Raw genomic sequence first — 22,060 nt, 5'->3', positions numbered from 1 at the left:
ACGTATTCCATTCCACAATTTATTTCTATCTTAATAGTTATGCGTATATCGACTCAACTGTGAGTTTATTTTCAATATTTTGTTAACTGAAGCTGTAGAAGTCGAATGATATTTAAAATACAGCTTATCATATGCATTGACATGATTTTTTGAGAAATTTAAACTCTTTGGAAGTGTGCTTGACTACATTCAAATTGTCTAGTTGAAGGTTAAAGTTGGCTATCTGTATAACAAATCCCCTTATACCGTAGTGGACCGAAATTGGTCGACTTCGTGAGATATAAATAAATTAAAGGGTTTACTGATACTGGTTAATCACGGAGTAGGAACCATAGATATGTATAGTCAACCAATAAATAAAAAGGGGCTTAGGAAATTAATTTATAAATCATTTATCTCATCCTGATCTTATACTTGACAGTAAGCTTATGCTCGGTATTTAAAATAAAACAATTAAAAAACAAATGGCCACCCGATAAACGCGAAGTTTCAGTTGCCATTAGTTCACGTGTTGGACATAATTTTACCGAAAGTAATTGTGTAACCCTTAAACTGCTGGGACGAATCTTATTAGTAATCCAGATAACGCCATAGTTTTTTGGTAGGGTAAAACTGGACATGTGATGATCACGGAACAGGTTCCGGGAGCTCGGAATTCACGGTACAAAAGGCCAACATAGAACTATAAAACAGGTCCAAACCCTTATCTTACCTTACACCTTACTTCTCCGGTACTAAAGACCAACGTAGAACTACAAAATAAATCAGTCTTCAAACATTTTTATGTTCGGATGTACCACTTTGACCACCTATTATACCTATACATTAGCTATATGTACAAAACCATTTCTAGTTAAAACATTTGAAAATTGCAATTTAATAGAGCAAGATCAGTAGAATAAATATCAAAGGGATGGCTTCTCAAGGTGCGTATTGAACTATTCACAGAGCTAGTCTGTTCAATCGGCCTGCTTTAATTTAGATATTTAGTTAAGAAAAAAGGATAAAAAGAAAAAGATACTTTAGTATAGATAGTGGAATATATAGATGAGCGAAGATAAATCCTCTGTCTCCAAACGAACTGTCAAACGTGTCTCCAAACGAGCATGACGTCACGATTTCAATGGAAACGTTAAGGGCTGTGACGTCATATGCGCGTGTGCACGGGCAAAAAATCGACTCAGCCATGCTTTCGCTCATCTATAGATTCTACTATCTATAATATTTAATTAAGAAAAAGGCTGTAAGGATTAGGTTCATATGATTTGAAATCCGTTCACGATGGATGTTGGTTTCGTTCGTAATTTTGTCATATTTTTCGCTGTTTTCAATGAAACACAGTGGAGCACATAAAAAAGAAGCCCTCGTGTGCCTGTACCAATGACGAACGTTCTATTTGCAATCGATTCGTATTTCTAGAGACTTTTCCATATACCGAAGGGCTCAGGTGTACGAATTTCGATACGCCACGGTATCACTCGAGAGCAGATTATTTGGGAATTCCGTAGTTACAAGAAGTTACAAATCAGATGTTTGTGGCATATTTGATCAAAAATGTAAATTATCATAGAACAGTCAAAACATAACCGAGTTCTCATCAAACGGTAATGCCAATGATAGAAGTGACCAGGAACTTATGAGGTACGCAGGAAACCGTGGAATGTAAATGGAATGAAAACCTGTAAATTTCTATACAAGTAGGGTAACGGCAAGTAGTGTTGGCCTGGGATGTAACGTTGGTCCATCACGGAATATTTATCATTGCTTCTTTGAAAGAGTGTATCAAGCATATTTAAGTTACATTACGCTAGATTCATGCACTTCTTCAACAGATAAACTTGCGTAGAAAACCACTTTGACTCGGCTTTTCAGCAGCCACTTGAGCCGGCAGGCTGTACAAGAGTTTTTTGTCTTTTATCCAATAAAATAGTCTTCTGAGTGGATTTACCTATTTTCGCACATTAGATGAACAGTTTGTTACGGTTGGGTTTATTAAGTTCGAATAGTTGTAAATATTCGACCAAGTCTGTATCATTTGTGCTATTTTGTGTATGTTTTATTTGTTGATTCTGTGTCTGGACTGAAGAGGAAAGCCTGGAAGTAGGCAATAAAATATTTAGTTGTGATTTGTCCCAAGTTTGTTCCAGACACAGACATCGAATCGTTGATGCCAAATGGCATTAATTGATTCGAGGTGCCCAAATAGGATAAGAATCCTGTACAAAGGCTCAGCTATGAATACAGCAAACTAATTGCTGTAGACAAAAAGCGCAATACGCAATAAAATATACATGCGGGATTTGACTGATGGACCAAAATCTCATATGAAACCTCGGCATTTCCCGTAATGGGCACCACCAAGCCGTCTCTCTCAGGGCACCCGGAGGGAACGTGCAATATTTTAATTTGTTATTTGTTACATTTTATTTATTTATCATCAGACTAAGGCCGGAGTGGCCTGTGCTGCACATAAAAGACTTCTCCATTCAGCTCGGTCCATGGCTGCACTTCGCCAACCACGCAGTCTGCGGAGGGTCCGCAAGTCGTCCTCCACCTGATCGATCCACCTTGCCCGCTGTGTACCTCGCCTTCTTGTTCCCGTCGGATCGTTGTCGAGAACCATTTTCACTGGATTACTGTCCGACATTCTTGCTACGTGCCCGACCCACCGCAGTCTTCCGATTTTCGCGGTGTGAACGATGGATGGTTCTCCCAACAGCTGATGCAACTCGTGGTTTATTCGCCTCCTCCACGTACCGTCCGCCATCTGCACCCCACCATAGATGGTACGCAACACTTTGCTTTCGAAAACTCCCAGTGCGCGTTGGTCCTCCACGAGCATCGTCCAGGTCTCGTGTCCGTAGAGAACTATCGGTCTTATAAGCGTTTTGTAGATAGTCAGTTTGGTACGGCGGCGAACTCTATTCGATCGGAGCGTCTTGCGGAGTCCAAAGTACGTACGATTTCCAGCCACTATGCGTCTCCGAATTTCTTTGCTGGTATCGTTATCGGCGGTCACCAGTGAGCCCAAGTACACGAATTCTTCAACCACCTCGATTTCGTCACCACCGGTAGACACTCGTGGTGGGTGGCTCACATTGACCTCTCTTGAGCCTCTTCCTATCATGTACTTCGTCTTCGACGTGTTGATGACTAGTCCAATCCGTTTAGCTTGGCTTTTCAGTCTGATGTAGGCTTCCTCCATCCTCTCAATGTTACGTGCCATGATATCAATGTCGTCGGCGAAACCAAATAACTGGACGGACTTCGTGAAAATCGTACCACTCGTGTCAATCTCTGCCCTTCGTATTACTCCCTCCAAAGCGATGTTGAATAGCAGACACGAAAGACCATCACCTTGCCGTAACCCTCTACGGGTTTCGAAGGGACTCGAGAATGCCCCTGAAACTCGAACTACGCACATCACCCGATCCATCGTCGCCTTGATCAACCGTATCAGTTTATCCGGAAATCCGTTTTCGTGCATTAGCTGCCATAGCTGGTCCTGATCGATTGTATCATATGCGGCTTTGAAGTCGATAAATAGATGATGTGTGGGCACGTTGTATTCGCGGCATTTCTGCAATACCTGACGTATGGCGAACACCTGGTCTGTGGTGGAGCGTTCACCCATAAATCCCGCCTGGTACTGCCCCACGAACTCTCTTGCAATTGGTGTTTTTTTTTTCCTCGTTTTTCGGGTGAAGATCACTGCGTCCAGATTTTAGGACTATTGTGATATACCCTTTTGCTGTGAAATACGCAAGTTATCTCAGTAACATGTTTGTCACTGAGATACCTTGGTATCGACTGAACTCAAGACCATCTATTATTGATGAATAGAGATCCTGAGTTACAGTATGTGACTCCCCCATTCTGGCGAGACTAGCTTTATGAAGCCAACCACGTCCTTGGGGGATAAGATCCATATGTCAGCAGACCCTAAAAAGGGCTTGCTGAGAACTTTGAACCTACGTTGGGTGAGTGCACTGCAATAGCAGAGGATGTGTTCTGATGTTTCTCTCTCCTCGTCACAGAAGCGGCAATTTGAGAGCAATTGGTGTTAGTCGACGGCATAAAATTTGGGAGAGTACCTTGTAGGCGGCGTTCAGCAATGTGATTGCGCGGTAGTTGCTACAATCCAGCTTATCGCCCTTTTTGTAGATAGGACACACGACACCTTCCATCCACTCCTGCGGCAGAACCTCATCCTCCAAAACCTTGGTAATCACCCAGTGCAGCGCTCTAGCCAGTGCTTCATCACCGTGTTTAAACAGCTCTCCTGGTAGTTGGTCAACTCCAGGGGCTTTGTTGTTTTTCAGCCGGCCGATCTCCTCCTGGATTTCCTGGAGATTCGGAGCCGGAAGTCGCATGTCCTGCGCGCGTGCTCCTAGGCTCATTACCATACCGCCACCGTTGTCTGCCATATTATGTGTTACATGTTGATAGTTAATCTTTATGTTTGTATAAAATAATTGTAACGTGGGACCTGTTACAAGTTAACAATCACACTATTTTAGCATTCATTTAACAATTTATATTATTATAGCGATACGATTAACCAAAACTTGTTTGCACAACATTGGAGTACTCGTTGCCAAAATACATATTGCGACTTTCATTATAATAGTTTCATTATAATAGTTTTGGAAATATGACGTCAATTGTGTTAAACTTATGTTGTTTTGTTTTCATCACAATAAAAACAAACTACTGCAATATAGGACGCAGTTGCCTATCCTTGCGATATTTTTGAAGGTCAGGCCTATTGTTGCAGTATATCTTGTATTTCTTATGAACAATAGGACCTTAGCACTACCGCAATAATAGGCTCAATAGAAGCAATTTTTTAATGAAAAATGTTAATTTTTCATCATTTTGAACGGAATTTCGTCAAACAAAAGGTGTTTTAGTGGTTGATTCGACGAATTTGACAATCTACAAAATGCTCATTAGACCGGTAGTCCTCTACGGACACGAGACCTGGACGATGCTCGTGGAGGACCAACGCGCACTTGGAGTTTTCGAAAGGAAAGTGCTGCGTACCATCTATGGTGGGGTGCAGATGGCGGACGGTACGTGGAGGAGGCGAATGAACCACGAGTTGCAACAGCTGTTGGGAGAACCATCCATCGTTCACACCGCGAAAATCGGACGACTGCGGTGGGCCGGGCACGTAGCCAGAATGTCGGACAGTAACCCGGTGAAAATGATTCTCGACAACGATCCGACGGGCACACGAAGGCGAGGTGCGCAGCGGGCAAGGTGGATCGATCAGGTGGAAGATGACTTGCGGACCCTCCGCAGACTGCGTGGTTGGCGACGTGTAGCCATGGACCGAGCCGAATGGAGAAGACTCTTATATACCGCACAGGCCACTTTGGCCTTAGTCTGAATAAATAAATAATCGACGAATTTTGAGCATGTACAATTGTTTTTGATGCTACTATAACCAGGATGGACTAATTGAATACTACCGCACCACTAGGACATACCACAACGATAGGACGTTTTACCCTATGCGAAATAAAAAATCGACCGAATCATACCGTCTGGTGATTCATCATCAAACTTAATGTGTTCTGGCCCTATACTCGAATGGATATGCTTCGGAGACAGAAATATGTGAGACTGAGTGTGTTGAACGCATCAGAGAATTCTTCTCAAATTAAATGAAAACGATTAAGTTACAGGGGAGCCTGCTTAAGCCACGCGGTATGACACGTGGCTGCAATGCAAGACCTTGCTGATCCTGCTGATTGTTGCTGGGTTCGACTCCCGATCCAGTCTAGCAAATTTTATGGTTAGAAATTACAGTCGAGACGTCATCGACCTTCCCAAGGATGAATTAATAGCGGAACTTAGTGAAAAAGATGTGATTCAATTCAATCGAATCACCAAAACCGTGGACGAAAGGAGAGAGAACACACATCTACTAGTCGTGACTCTAAAAGGGTCCGGAGTATATTTACTTCGGTTACTTGGGGTGCCCAACCCGATCGTACAACTCGTATCCCACGCAGTGCTTCAACTACCGCAAGTTCGGACAAACGGAAACGCGCTGAAAGCTTCCTAAGCCACTTGTAGGAACTACCGATAGCCAAGGACAGAAAATGCGACTTGAAGAAGTAAGGCCTGTCTGGCCTATCTGCAGGAAAATGAAATTCAGCGAATCAAGGTAGATCGGGACTGTACTTACCCCGAAGCCTTACAAGCAGGAGGTCGTAGGTTCAATTCCAGGCTCGTCCATTTCATACTTTGTATTTCTATCTTAGCGCTTCCTGTGTTTCACGTTCTATCAAAACGATTCCTACTGTTATAACCTTCCACACTAACAATTCCAAAACCTCCCGTGGCACCTATGAGAGATCGTAGAGTTCTCTGCATCTTTCTTCCTTCCCCTTCCTCAGCATTCGCAAGAAGGTGGCCAGGACAGATAACGACATTGGGAGAGTGCATTGCTTCCATCTTTCCATCTAAGTAATATTGATTAGTCCCATTGATTAGTCTATTTATGGTAACGGATAAAAGTGATGCTACTTTCATACAATTGTCTTGGCTTGTACCACCTACGAATTTGTGCGAATTGCGCAATGCCTAATGCCAATGCCTATGGTGGAGGCGAGTCTTTAGAAGGAACGCTGCGTTGCATAATAAAACTCAGCAAGATCCATCGACAACCAAATCCTTTTTGCAACACAAGTTCCCCATTCTACCAAAAATGCCGACCAGAGTTATATGGATGATACACTAACATTCGCAAGCCATGAAAAACCGAACAGGCGCTACTGCACCCAAGACATCTCGCTATTACCATCTAACTCACCACTCAGATCTTGCCTACAGCTGACACCCAAGACGATTCTGGGGTTTCACCAGATCCTGCCTGGCTAACCCCTTTACTCGTCAAAGAGAGGACTACCATAGGAAATGTGATACCTTCTTTTTCTTCTTCTTCTTATTGGCATTACATCCCCATACTGGGACAGAGCCGCCTCGCAGCTCAGTGTTCATTAAGCACTTCCACAGTTATTAACTGCGAGGTTTCTAAGCCAAGTTACCATTTTTGCATTCGTATATCATGAGGCTAACACGATGATACTTTTATGCCCAGGGAAGTCGAGACAATTTCCAAGCCGAAAATTGCCTAGACCGGCACCGGGAATCGAACCCAGTCACCCTCAGCATGGTCTTGCTTTGTAGCCGCGCGTTTTACCGCACGGCTAAGGAGGGCCCACTGTGATACCTAGCAGAACGTTTTTTTTTTGTTTTCGGGATGAACCACTGCGTCCATCAGTTTCGGCTGCAACAAAAGTGGGATAACACTGATAAGGTCGGTACTGAAGCTCACACATTTTTTTGTTACTTCTTATGAGTTCCGAATTCGTTTTTGAACAGAGGTCTGATAACATTGCGTTTGGAATTTTGGAATCTCACCTTTACACGGAGTTCTAATCAGTCAAAAAGTTCAGCAGATCCACCAAATTCGTACCCGCTTCTTTCCTAATTGATCAGCGCTCTGGAGCTTGGAGATTCATGTCGTCAGCTTCAAAACCAGTCTAAGACTGAGTTACGTTTTTATAATTTACTTCATTGATTCCATCCAAAAGGTGCCAAAGGTGGGTCTAAAAGGTCTAAAAGCAAGTTGCAGTCGTTCCATACTCTTCCGACCATCACTCATAAGTTCAACAAGAATAGTTAGAACTAGAGAACAGTGTAGTAGATCTTATTCCATAATGCACCACGTAAAGGTGTCTACCCAGCAATACGGAAATAGCGAGCTCATTGGAACTGCAAACTGAACCTCCACCGCTATCTCCAAGGTTACGACTTCTCCTCACACTATCGGGTTAAGACTTGCCGGTAAGAGGAATACTGCCAGTACTTCACCTGATCTTACCATTGATCAAAAAAATCATAACGGTTAAGCTCGAAGATAGGCCTCTAACCTGTCAGAAACCTTAAACACCATCATGTGTATTTTATTCTTTCAAAACGACTTTTTTTCACTTCCGCACAGATTTGGGTTTCTTCTCTGGATCCTGCCAAAACTAGTATATGTCTTTCAACCCAGATTGGGCATATACCGATGATGGGGACGAAGCAAAATATTAATCTAGTAGAAATTTCGAGCTAAGCTTGAGAACGTTTTGGAAGGCCATGAACATCTCGTTTTTGCGGAAATTTGGTACAGATGATGCGCATAGCGCATATGCTTATTAAACCGGACTTCGTATATACCGATGGTGATGACATTGCGAAGGTCTTGATTATTCTGTTAGATACTTTGAGCTAAACTGGAGAACGTTTTGGAGAGCCTTAAATATATTAAAAAAAGGCATTGTCTCATCCTTTAGCCTTATATCAGACAGACAAAATTATTTAACGAAGGCACTACTCCTCCCTTCGACTTATGTCTGAAAGATGTGTTCATTCAAAGAAGGCATTATCACCTCTGTTATATTCGAATGGAAACATTTGTATGATTTAAGACAAAGAGGGAAGATAGTCTGTTTTTTAATTGAACACATCTGCCCGGTGAAAATCAAAGAGAGAAGATAATGCTTACTTTAAATGATCGCGTCTGCTCAGTATAGGACAAAAGAAGGAGATAATGACTTCTTTCAAGAAAGGGATTGCATCTATAACTGATTGATTCCAGGCAACCATCTTCTTCCAAAGACAAACTTACAATTACCGTTGACTTATTCCGGAAAAACGTCCACTCTTAAAAAAGGAATGACATCCAACATCTCCTTAATCCGAGACTTATTCCGGGAAACGCATACATATAGAAAAGGAATAAAATCTATTGTATACAATTGGAATAATGTGGTTTTGCATAAAGTAATTTAGCATTATGGCCGTTGGGTATAATAGTCTTTTGACATAACTGTCATGATAGCTGTATGATTGATAAATAAGACATTAAGAAGAATAAAGAAGGAAAATTTACTAGCAAAATAAATCACCATTGAAATAATTTAACACTGATGGTAAGCTTTGTTTTCCATGAAAGAGTATACAGGAGAACTTGTCCATGTACATAATTGTTTCTTCTTTTTATCTTGAAAAAGCTTCTTGTATATCATGTAGAAAATACTTTTAATATTAATGCATTCTTTGAAAGAAGAATGCATATCTTATTTTGCCTTCTTAGTCTCTTCTTCTATTGTTCTACATTCCAACTGGAACTAGGCCTGTTTTTCAACTAAGTATTCTACAGTCAAACCTTCGTGAGTCGATGTTCTATGACAAGATATCAACAACAAATTGTGCCATATTATGGTCCCTTCAAACCACTTCCCAAGAATTTTTTATTCAACATCTCGAAACTTCCATAAGTCGATGGTCCCTTCAATATCGACTGAAGGAGGTTTAACTGTATTACCATTTTCTCATTCATTAAATAAAAGCATAAAGCCATTGCATGAGTACCTATCTCATGTGGCAAGTACAATGGATACACTATGCCCAGGGAGTCAAGAATGTCTTCCAACCGAAAACATCCTAGACCGAACCGAGAATCGAACTCGCCATCTCCGGGTTGGCAATCCCACGCCTTTTTCTCGCAAGGTTAACTTGAGACCCCCTTTCTTTCTTGCCGCAAAAGCCTGAATTGGAAGAAGGAACCAAATCCTGTCTTGCTTACTGCCGAGCAAATGTATCATTTGAAAAAAGGTATGAAGGCCAAATGGCATTACGGCCAACAGCTTTATGTTAAATTACCTACAACCGATAAAATCCACCATTGCGTTATTTCATGCCTTTATCCAAATAAACTCCTACTTTTTGAAAAACAAATCATATCCAGATCCACCACTGCATTATTCCAGACAAACGTCTACTCTTAAAAAAAAAGATCTCAATTGGGGGGGTCAAACGCAAATGAGTGTAAGTGACAAAAATTTGGTTTTGAGGAAAATGGGTGTGAAGTTTTTGAATATTTTTTCGTTTCATACCATTTTTTAAAAAAATACGAATTATCTGCGAATTTTTACATTTATTTCAAACAACGTATAAACTATATCAATATATTGTGGCAAAGCTCTAAAACCAAACCATTGTTCACTGCATTCAATTCAAATTTGACCAAAATGTCACTTACCCCCCTCTGCTTCTAACCCCCTAAATAATCTGGATGCATGATTTTTACAAAAAGATCACGTCTGTTTATTTGATTAACGACCGATATCAACCATTCCTCCGAGCTTTTTTAGCAGCACTCAATGTCAAGTACCTATTTTTGTGAGTACAACATAAAACAATTACGCCAAATATCGGTTTTATCAAATTAACCTCACTTTTGACGCTGTTCATAATTATTCCAAATGTCCGTTATGTCAAACTACCTTTTTGCCAATTATTATCATGAAATTAATTTAATAATAATTTCAATGGTAATAATGACTAATTAACTGAATTCTGGCGAATGGTGTTCCGGATAAATGGAACAATCCGGAGATTCGAAGAAAAAAAATCCGAAGAATTATTTTCGGTGAAATGGTATACAATTAATCGGATATACCCCGTTAGGCATAAGTACATTAAGCATAATGTGCGTTAGGCATTATGTACGTTAGGCATAAAATGACCCAATGCCAAATACCAAACGTCCAATATGCCTAATGTACATTATGCCTAATGTCCGTTATGCCTAACGTACTTATGCCTTACGTCCTTATGCCTAACGTCGTGGACCCCAAAGATTAAACTATTTGGTATCCAAAATGAATTGTAGAAATCCTAAACCGTACAACTACATCCGTATAACTCCATCCGTGTCGCGTATATTTCACTTTGGACCACCAAAGCGGCTATATTTGAACTCTAGGCACCTTTCCTTATTAAACATACTAATAATCACATTAGTGATTAGTTTTAATTAGATTTCTACAATTCATGAAGTTTATCTCTTGTTCTCATATATTTCTCCAGGTTGCTAGTAAGTATGCCAATAAATTTTCCACACAGGCTCCTCAGGCTATACAACAGCGTCTACTCCGAGCAACACATGCACATGAAACATGTTCATCAAGATAACCCAGTCTGCATTTCTCTACCAACAGACATTAGTCATTACAGGTTATTACGAAAATTCATCATTTGATCGAATCTTTCCAAGTCGTTCCTTAGCCAGTATGTATTATGTTTTGACCGAGATTTTCCTCCCAAGTAGCCACCGGTAGCTGCAATTACATCGCCCAGGGTAGCTATAAACTATTTGATTGGTCCCCGCCTGGCACTCTCCAGCTTCACACCCACCCCTTTCATTGCTCGGAAAAGACCCCATCATCGGTGTGCCTCTTCATTCAGAAATGAACAGCAAGACAAACAAACCGCTCGAGTGAGTAGTAATTTTTCCTACCATGATTTTCCATCGGCTCTCGCTGCTGGCTCTCCCTGCGTCTCAACTCGCCTCGCTTCTCTCACGTTGCGCGGTCTTATGCTCAACTACAGCAAACGAGCGTCGCCACTTTTAACTTCTCCTCCAAGCACATGGTTCAAAATAGGTAAAAAATTTCATTAAGTTTCACCTAATTAATCGTTTGGACTCCAACAGTTCAGCCGTCCACTACGAAACACATTGAATTTTCGATAGCTCTCATGTCACTCTTCTACGTGGACGATTCTGCCAACCGACACCTGACTTGTGTTTTCGCATACCCACCACTACTGCACCGATTTTGTTAATGATCTTTCTGATGATGATCGGTACTTTTGCTTTTCCGCGCAAAAGGCGCATCGAAACACTAGAATCGGAATCTCACACGTGATTGAACTGAATGGCGATTTCCAGCGATTATTATTATTTTCTGTCGCAATCTCACTAATGCCGAAGATTTCACACCCACTTAAGATAAATTCAAACTATATGACATACATCAACTCTCAGTTTGGTCCGTGTCTTCTCATTGTTCATTTGATGTGAAATTAGATTTCAAGACGTTTGATATCATGAGTGATTCGAATGTCATTTTACCACAGAAGGATTCGAAGTCAAATCATCGCCACCAAAAACATACGGCAACCTCACATAGCATCAACAGAATTCGCAGCACAGCCACCAACCTTCCCATTCGCCGCGCCACGTTCACACCGGAGGCGGCTAGATAATTATGGGAGGGTCACGAAGCTTTTCCACTACGTACGACGGCGGCACAGCAATCAACACACCATTAGCTCCCAAGGTGCACTCAGCTACAGCCGTTTGTTCAATGTTAAATCTAGGCAGAATGTCAAACTTTTTTCCTTTTTTCTCATTCCTCGAAGGTCTGACACTTTCTAAAAATTTCAAGAAACTACAATAACTCACGATCCGGGGAAGAAAATTTCACAAATCTTCTAAATTGTCTTTCGAAATATAGCAGACTTAACAATCGTTCGTTGGATAAATACTCGCACTTAAGATACTGAATAACCGAGATTCGTGTCCGTCTACGCGAGCGCTTACGGTAAGACTAAAAAATGAACACCAACAAACAACAAATCGGTGGTGTGCGCGGTTGTGAGTTCGGTGAAACCAGTTCAGTTGAGCTTGAGTACAGACGTAGAGCACCTTTGGCCAATCATGTAGGTAACAGTGGACGGACCCAACGCCGCGCCGTGCACACCTTCAGCTGATGTCGGTGAGTTTAGTCTTGTCGGCTATACAGAAATAGTGCTCGCGGCGGAGAAAAGGCGATGGTGGCTTTTGAGATGGATTTTTTTCCGCGCTCTGAGTGTTATTCCCATCATCTATAGACAAAGGTGTTCATTTCGAGATTCTCACCTTCTCGTTGAAAATCAAGCGAGAATGTGGGGTTTTATGGCCACCATGAAGATAGTGAGTTTATTAAGTTTTATGGATTCTTTATTTGGTCTTGCTAATAAAGAAGACTTGCAAGTTGATTCTCCGTTCTGAGTGGAAGCCTATCTTCAAAATTAGTGTTCTACAAATTTTGAAACTGTTTTTAATTAAAGGCTTGCTTTGGCTATCACTTGATTGATTCGATAAAATTTCACCATTTGGTACTTTTACGGATACGTAAGTGGACCTCAACAGTAAGGTTATCGTCTCGTACTTGATAATTAAGACGATCGTACTGTTAAAACCAATGGATGTTAATGACAACGATCAGCCATTACATGGTGAAATTGAGTCTATTCATTATTTCAACACCCAAAACGATATTCATAATCTCGAGCGACTAAAGCATCAGAATCACAAATATCGCAATAGTCTCGACGTTACAATGGGTACGCTCGACAAATAACGCAATTGGATTCATTTCATTTATTTAGCTTACATCTAGACAGATAACACTGAATCAACAATTTGACGACACAATACACGCTTCGAGGCCGCATCTCTCCATCCTCGATTGCGCCCTACGCACGCCAAGTCGTTTTGAACCTGGTCTGTCGCTGCGCTCCACGCCGTCTCATACCTGCCGGATCGGAAGCGAACACCATCTTTGCAGGGTTGCTGTCCGGCATTCTTGGAACATGCCCTGCCTGCCATCGTAACCCTCCAGTCTTAACTACCTTCTCACCGCCAAAGATTGTCCTAAGCACCCGTCTCTCGAATACTCCTCGAGCATTGTCCAAGTTTCATGTCCGTAGAGGACTACTGGTTTTACGACTGGTAACATGACACATTTGGTGCAGGTGTGTAATGCGCCTTCGTATTTCACGACATTATTATCAGCCGTTAGCAAGGATCAAATGTAGACGAATTTATCGACTACCTCGACAGTATACCCGTCTATCGTAACACTGCTTCCAAAGCTGGCCATGTCGCGCTGGGTTCTGTCCCCTAGCATGTACTTTGTCTTCAATGCATTCACCACCAGTCCAACTTTTGTTGCATCACGTTTCAGGCGGGTATACAGTTCTGCCACCTTTGCAAATGTTCGATCATCTGCGAAACACATAAATTGACTGGATCTGTTGAAAATCGTACCCGGCAGTTACAATCGACTCTTCGCATGACACCTTATCTTGCCCAATGTTGGGAAGCTGGGGAAGCTGTTCTCGTCCAGGGAAGCTGTTCTCGTCCATAATTTCCCATAGCTCCACGCGGTCAATACTATCGTATGCCGTCTTGCAATCGACGAACAGATGCATGGTGCGTTGGGACCTGGCATTCATGGCATTTTTTGAGCATTTGCCAAACAGTAACGATCTGGTCCGTCGCAAAGCGGCCGTCAACGAAGCCGGTTTGATAACTTCCCACTATTGGTGACATACGACGGAAGATGATCTGGGATATCACTTTGTACGCGGCATTAAGGATGGTGATCACTCGAAAGTTCTCACATTCTAGCTTGTCGACTTTCTTATAAATGGCGCACAAGGGAACTAGGGATGACGCCTTCCTTCCATTACTGCGGTAGCTGTTCAGTTTCCCAGATTCTGACAGTCAGTTTCTGCAGGCAAGTGGCCAGCTTTTCCAAGCCCATCTTGATGAGTTCAGTTTCGTTACCATCCTTACGCAACTGGATACAGCATTGAATGTAGAGGATGACATAAAAGGACGGAATGAAAAAGCAAGGGAAGACACAGCTGCAGCGTGAGTAGCAATGTAATATAGTCCAGGATACCGATTTACGCGGAAAGATGCATTTACGATCAACTTTTTTTGTTTTCGATTTTTTTTGGAAAAGCTTTTTGAGCTCAAAAAATGCAACTTTTGATTTGTAATTATGCTCAATATCTTATGCCAATCAAAAGTTATAACCATTTTTCTGTCAAAATTAAGTTTTTTTTTTCAAAAGTTAATATCTCCGATTGGGGTAAACCAAAAAAAAATGTTTACACGGCATTTGACAGAGCAACTAATATTTTTTATTATATAAAAAAATAGGAGATATGTTATTTTTTAATCTCAAGTTTTATCAATTTCACTAATGTAAGGTTTTTTTTTAAAAATAAATTGATTTAATTCGACAACGGTGAAAGATACAGACGATGTTTTTATAGCAAAACATGCGCCTTAAAAAGCCCCAAAAGTCTTCAGAAGAAAACATTTTTGGAAAATAAAAAATAAAAAATCTACAGCTTCAACACTTTTTGATCGTTTCATCATTATCACCCTATTGTAAGATTTACAATGAAAGATGCATTTTCGACCCAAACCCATATTTAAAAAAAGTGTTCTACAAAGCTGTTCTGAATACTTGTACCCAACTAGCGGCTGGCAGATTTTAATACAGTTCTGCATAAGAACCTTGCAGAAACTGTATATTAATTTGGCATATACAATTTCGAAAGATTTCAACACAATTGTTGTATTGAAATTTTACAGATTTGTATCATTTTAATACAATATTTGTATAAAAAGCTTACAGAATTGTATATCCCAAGATTGTATACAATAGTTGTCAGATTTATTTTTTTGGTTGTGGGCACTTGGTATAGAGTTATCGAAAATAGAGCGATTTAAAAAAAAAAATTTTTTTATTCTGCGGAATATTGACATGAAATGTTCTACAAAATTGTAGCATAGCTTATTCCAATCAACTTTGCTATGTAAACTTTTCTGTAGCTCTGAGGACCACTTATTTAGAACAATTTACATACTAGGATTAGGATGTCCCTCAAAAACAATATTTTTTAAATGCTTCTTTTGTTTTTCATGTTTCAACTTCTGAAGACTTTTGGGGCTTTTCAAGACGCGTGTTTTGCTGCAAGAACATCGTCTGTATATTTTTCCGTTGTCGAGTTATATAAAATACTGTTCAATCAAAGTTAGTTGCCTATTTTCCGGGTATTGGACCACCCAATTTGGGCAATAATTTACAACCTTTTTCTTGAGAGGTACCCCTTCGAACTTTTTCATAAAGTTTTTGCTGTAAATAAAAAAAGCGTAACTCATAACATATATGAAAACTGGACCTTAAACCTAACGGGATTTATGGTTCTCCAAAAAAATTTCAGTTTTTTGAGCCACTTCAAAGAAGGTTTCTGAGTATCTTGATATGTCGCTTCAAAGCCCCTTGTAAGAAGAATTCCGAGCCATTTGAAGGGAGGGTTCCGAGTCTCTTGAAAGGGGTGCTTCCGAATCACTTGAACCGCTTGTAATGAGGCTTCGGAGCCTCTTGAAAGGAGATTTCCGAGCCTCTTGAAAGGAGCCATCCAAGTCTTTTGAAAGAAGGCTTCCGAGAAAGTAGGCTTACTGGCGTTTTGTAAGGAGGCTTTCGGGCCTCTTGAAAGGAGGCTTTCGGGCCTCTTGAAAGGAGGCTTCCGGGCCTCTTGAAAGGAGGCATCCGGGCCTCTTGAAAGGGGGCTTCCGGGCCTCTTGAAAGGAGGCTTCCGGACCTCTTGAAAGGAGGCTTCCGGACCTCTTGAAAGGAGGCTTCCGGACCTCTTGAAAGGAGGCTTCCGGGCCTCTTGAAAGGAGGCTTCCGGGCCTCTTGAAAGGAGGCTTCTGGCCTCTTGAAAGGAGGCTTCCTGGCCTCTTGAAAGGAGGCTTCCTGGCCTCTTGAAAGGAGGCTTCCTGGCCTCTTGAAAGGAGGCTTCTGGCCTCTTGAAAGGAGGCCTGGCCTCTTGAAAGGAGGCTTCCGGCCTCTTGAAAGGAGGCTTCCGGGCCTCTTGAAAGGAGGCTTCCGGGCCTCTTGAAAGGAGGCTTCCGGGCCTCTTGAAAGGAGGCTTCCGGGCCTCTTGAAAGGAGGCTTCCGGGCCTCTTGAAAGGAGGCTTCCGGGCCTCTTGAGAGAAGGCTTCCCGGCCTCTCGGAAGGAGGCTTCTGGCCTCTTGAAAGGAGGCTTCGGGCCTCTTGAAAGGAGGCTTTCCGGGCCTCTTGAAAGGAGGCTTCTGGCCTCTTGAAAGGAGGCTTCCTGGCCTCTTGAAAGGAGGCTCCCGGGCCTCTTGAAAGGAGGCTTCCGGGCCTCTTGAAAGGAGGCTTCCGGGCCTCTTGAAAGGAGGCTTCCGGGCCTCTGGAAAGGAGGCTTCCCAGCCTCTTGAAAGGAGGCTTTCCAGCCTCTTGAAAGGAGGCTTCCCAGCCTCTTGAAAGGAGGCTTCCCAGCCTCTTGAAAGGAAGCTTCCGGGCCTCTTGAAAGGAGGCTTCCGGGGCTCTTCAAAGGAGGCTTCCGGGCCTCTTGAAAGGAGGCTTCCGGGCCTCTTCAAAGGAGGCTTCCGGGCCTCTTGAAAGGAGGCTTCCGGGCCTCTTGAAAGGAGGCTTCCGGGCCTCTTGAAAGGAGGCTTCCGAGCCTCTTGAAAGGAGGCTTCCAGGCCTCTTGAAAGGAGGCTTCCGGACCTCTTGAAAGGAGGCTTCCAGGTTTCTTGAAAGGAGGCTTCTGGGCCTCTTGAAAGGAGGCTTCAGGCCTCTTGAAAGGAGGCTTCCGGGCCTCTTGAAAGGAGGCTTCCGGGCCTCTTGAAAGGAGGCCTGGCCTCTTGAAAGGAGGCTTCCTGGCCTCTTGAAAGGAGGCTTCCTGGCCTCTTGAAAGGAGGCTTCCTGGCCTCTTGAAAGGAGGCTTCCTGGCCTCTTGAAAGGAGGCTTCCTGGCCTCTTGAAAGGAGGCTTCTGGCCTCTTGAAAGGAGGCTTCTGGCCTCTTGAAAGGAGGCTTCTGGCCTCTTGAAAGGAGGCTTCCGGGCCTCTTGAAAGGAGGCTCCGGGCCTCTTGAAAGAAGGCTTCCTGGCCTCTTGAAAGGAGGCTTCTGGCCTCTTGAAAGGAGGCCTGGCCTCTGGAAATGAGGCTTCCCAGCCTCTTGAAAGGAGGCTTCCCAGCCTCTTGAAAGGAAGCCTGGCCTCTTGAAAGGAGGCTCCCGAGCCTCTTGGAAGGAGGCTCCTGGGCCTCTTGGAAGGAGGCTCCCGGGCCTCTTTAAAGGAAGCTCCCGGGCCTCTTGAAAGGAGGCTCCCAGGCCTCTTTAAAGGAAGCTCCCGGACCTCTTGAAAGGAGGCTTCCAGGCTTCTTGAAAGGAGGCTTCCGGGCCTCTTGAAAGGAGGCTCCCAGGACTCTTTAAAGGAGGCTTCCGGGCCTCTTGAACGGAGGCTTCCGGGCCCCTTGAAAGGAGGCTTCCGGGCCTCTTGAAAGGAGGCTTCCGGGCCTCTTGAAAGGAGGCTTCCGGGCCTCTTGAAAGGAGGCTTCCGGGCCTCTTGAAAGGAGGCTTCCGGGCCTCTTGAAAGGAGGCTTCCGGGCCTCTTGAAAGGAGGCTTCCGGGCCTCTTGAAAGGAGGCTTCCGGGCCTCTTGAAAGGAGGCTTCCGGGCCTCTTGAAAGGAGGCTTCCGGGCCTCTTGAAAGGAGGCTTCCTGCCCTCTTGAAAGGAGGCTTCCTGCCCTCTTGAAAGGAGGCTTTCGGGCCTCTTGAAAGGAGGCTTCCGGGCCTCTTGAAAGGAGGCTTCCGGGCCTCTTGAAAGGAGGCTTCCGGGCCTCTTGAAAGGAGGCTTCCGGGCCTCTTGAAAGGAGGCTTCCGGGCCTCTTGAAAGGAGGCTTCCTGGCTTCTTGAAAGGAGGCTTCCGGGCCTCTTGAAAGGAGGCTTCCTGCCCTCTTGAAAGGAGGCTTTCGGGCCTCTTGAAAGGAGGCTTCCGGGCCTCTTGAAAGGAGGCTTCCGAGCCTCTTGAAAGGAGGCTTCCGAGCCTCTTGGAAGTGGGCTTCCGAGCCTCTTGGAAGTGGGCTTTCGAGCCTCTTGAAAGTAGGCTTCCAAGCCTCTTAAAAGGAAGCCTCTGAGTCTCTTAAAAGAACGATTCAGAGTCTCTTGAAAGGACGTTTCCAAAACTCTTAAGAGGAGGCTTCCGAATCTTTTGAAAGGGGTCCTCCGTGCCTCTTGAAAGAGGCATCAGAGCCCGTATTTGTAGTTTTCGTAATCGTCACGTGGAAGCGAAAACAGTTGCATTTTCATTTTCAAGAGACCGAATGAAAATGAAGCGGGCTCCCGATCATCTGTTACATTGAGAGCAGTCATGATGGGAATGTTGCTTTGTTTTGAAATCTAAAATTTTAAATAAGTAGTTTTAATAAATCTGTGTTAATAACGATGACTAGTCGATAAAATTATTATATTCTTCCTGATTTTCGAAAAGGAAGGTCCATTTTTGAAGGAGAAACAGCGTGTTTACAATAGTTTGAGGCGCTTTCATGAAATAAAAATCCGTTAAAATTTGGCGGAATTCCTTTCATTGTTTATGTTTTCTTTGAAGGCGGGAGAGAATAAAATGTAAATATCGCGTGACCGCTCTCAATGAAAATTAAAATATCAGTATTGATCCGAGCCTCTTGAAAGCAGGCTTCCGAGCTGCTTGGAAAGAGGTTTCGAGAAGCTTAGAAGGATGCGTCCAATCCTCGTGCAAAGAAGCAACTTAGTTTTCCGAAGAAAAAAAAAAGATTTTATTTAGAAAGCATATTCGAACAGGTAGACTGCACTGAAATTTTCAAAATTTGTTCATTTGACGTTTTTGCTTTTGATCTGTTGTCCACAGTCCTTCATACACTGAGCGAGTTGTGGAGGGCAGGATTCAATAAGCTTTGGTTTACTGATCGTTATGCATATCATGTACAAGACAATGTTTTGAAATTAAAAATATTACACTTTATCAATAAATTTTGATTGGAATTATAATACATACGCCATTATGCATTTTTCTATGAGGTACCCTAGGGCCAGCAAAGGTACCCCCAGGGGTACATGTACGCCAGGTTGAGAACCGCTTATTTACAATTTTCTGAAAACTCAGATGTGAATATGTACATTATGTGGAAGATAATCGAACCCACGACTCTCAGTACGCTAGAATAGTGCTTTTAACCAACTAAGCTACGAAGGACCTCCGTCGGCCTTCGAAACTTAGCGGCTACTGAAAGAGCTCGAGATTACCAAATTGGACGGATAATCCAAAAAAACATTGTGCCAAACGACTTTATACCAAACAAGGTACAATCTTTTTCATCCCCGCTTCCAGATCTTAATTTTCTATAAGAATATAATCTCTATTCACCTTGAAAGTTGAACAGGGGTTTAAAAGCCAAACAAAAACTCTAGTATCAGTGTAAAGCGGAATAATTATGCATTTGGTAAATTATGAGATATGTAGTTTAATTGCCAAACGTGATTATTTCATTAATACCAATTCCTTCCGAATAATCATTACTGATTAAACAACTTCAATTTACCTATTAAGTTTTATTTTGTGGAAATCTTTGCTCTCTTCACCTTGTGCTGTTCTCTCATTCACTAACCACGCAGCAGCAGCCTATAGCAGCAGTGAACGCCAGCAAAAGTTTCCATTATTAAGCTTCATCCAAGCACACACTCTCGACCAACTAACATTTGCAGCTCTAAGAATACTACGCTCGGCTTGCTCACCACGAACGAGCGCCGCAGCCGTTTGCTTTGCTACCAGCTGATTTCTGGAAGTCGCCTCGAAATAGGAACGAACTATGCGTCACCAGCTATTTTTGAAGGTGCGCCGCACCATTCTCAACTTGCGAGCAGAAAAGCTTCGGCGGGTTTGATTCGCGCCGCCAATCAAACGCAATCGATTGTGTAATTTTACAGAAAAAAAAGGTCAATCTGCCCAACTCCTCCACCCTCATTCGTACGGGGCTCGCGCACGTATATATACGGAAGTTTACTTACTTACGTACGGCTGCGGTTCCGATTCCGATTTACCTAGAAACAATTTTTGTGTGCATTGCGTAGTCAAGGCGGACTTACCTGGAAAGAAAACAAGAGAGGGAAATAGAGAGAAGTTGTATAATTAAAATAATTTGCAATTATGAAGCATAAAATCGGAATAAATTGGCATGATAAATTTAATCATTCGCAATTCGAACCATTAATTATTAAAGTCTCACTGGACTTGGTTGATAAGTATAAATTTTTCGGGTTTAAGTCTTGCCTTTAGAAACTATAGGTGCTTCGACCATTTAAATTGAAGAATCGTTGACGTTGATGTAATCGTAATCGTAATAGACGTCGTTGTGATCAAGGATAATTGCTATAGCGAAAATTTATAGCTTGCATTCACACGGCAACATTAATGATTATGGCGAAGTTCAAAAAACTGAGGTGCGGCGTCGTTGGTGTTCTCAGTATCATATCATATCCACAGAAAGATCTCATTCGAATTGCCCTGTCCTTCTAGAAAATGCATAGTATCGAGAAATGGTCTTTCAATAACAATCAGATTGAATGGCCAAAGGGTCAATATTTCAAGCTCGTTCAATAAGATTTGTTCTGACTTGGCATTGTCAGACATTGATAGTATGAAGTAGGACAATCATAATCAGCTTTTGTGACCACCATTCAAATCGATAGGAATCACCTTGTCTGCCGAGTGCCAGACGGAAACAGTTACATCAACGCATTGAACGTTAAACCGGCTTAGAAGTAAGTGTGGTAACCGGGCGAGTCATTTCAACTGCATGTACTCAATCGTTAGTACTTCAAATTTGGTTTGAGTTGTTATTCCATTTCTGCTACGCTCGCAACACCCGTAGATACTACAGCACCAGGCCAGTACACCTAACGGAACATCCCCGAAGCGCATTTGCATGTTTATTTGATACATGTACCGTAACCTCGCTTCTGCAGAGGAGTTCTCTCGGTTTTGTTTGGTATAACGTACTAATGAGCTTACCAGCCACCACCCCTTCATGGATGTTCAATACGGTACAGTTCGGCAGGAATTTATTGGTTATTGAAAATAGTTTTTCTGGGGCACGATGATGCAGATGTTTGTTTTTTCTTAGAATTCAAAAGGAATATCATGCATAACAAAATTTGACACTCGTATTTTTTTGAATCATCGACTATTTTTTAATTATTAATATACTTTTAATGTAGCCTCATCAGACGAATTGAGTTCATTCCATTGAAACATTGAATCCAATGTACAATCGACATTTCAAATTGTAATATTAACTTTTACAAGATGGTATTCTTTTTCCTGTTTCCATCTGAAATCGAACTCAAATTCAATCGATTCGAGCCTGACTATTGTATTGTATCATGCAAAAGTCTTTTGATCAACGAAGTATAGCTGAATATATGTAGTAACCTGAAAAATCTCCGAATTCAGTGCTGAATGCCATCAACTGAAAACTCTCGAACATAGTGTGCAAGCACGCGTATGATCGAGCCAC

General features: G+C 42.5%; 1 protein-coding gene across 1 annotated transcript in view; it reads right to left on the bottom strand.

The window, feature by feature from the left end:
• LOC134213413 (uncharacterized) overlaps positions 1–22,060 on the bottom strand; it is a 391,718-nt gene that overhangs the window by 144,109 nt on the left and 225,549 nt on the right. The gene's annotated exons all lie outside the window — the stretch shown is intronic.

Source organism: Armigeres subalbatus, chromosome 2, assembly GCF_024139115.2.
Source record: "Armigeres subalbatus isolate Guangzhou_Male chromosome 2, GZ_Asu_2, whole genome shotgun sequence".
Taxonomy (NCBI): Eukaryota; Metazoa; Arthropoda; class Insecta; order Diptera; family Culicidae; genus Armigeres; species Armigeres subalbatus.
This window is presented reverse-complemented; position numbering and strand designations above follow the sequence as displayed.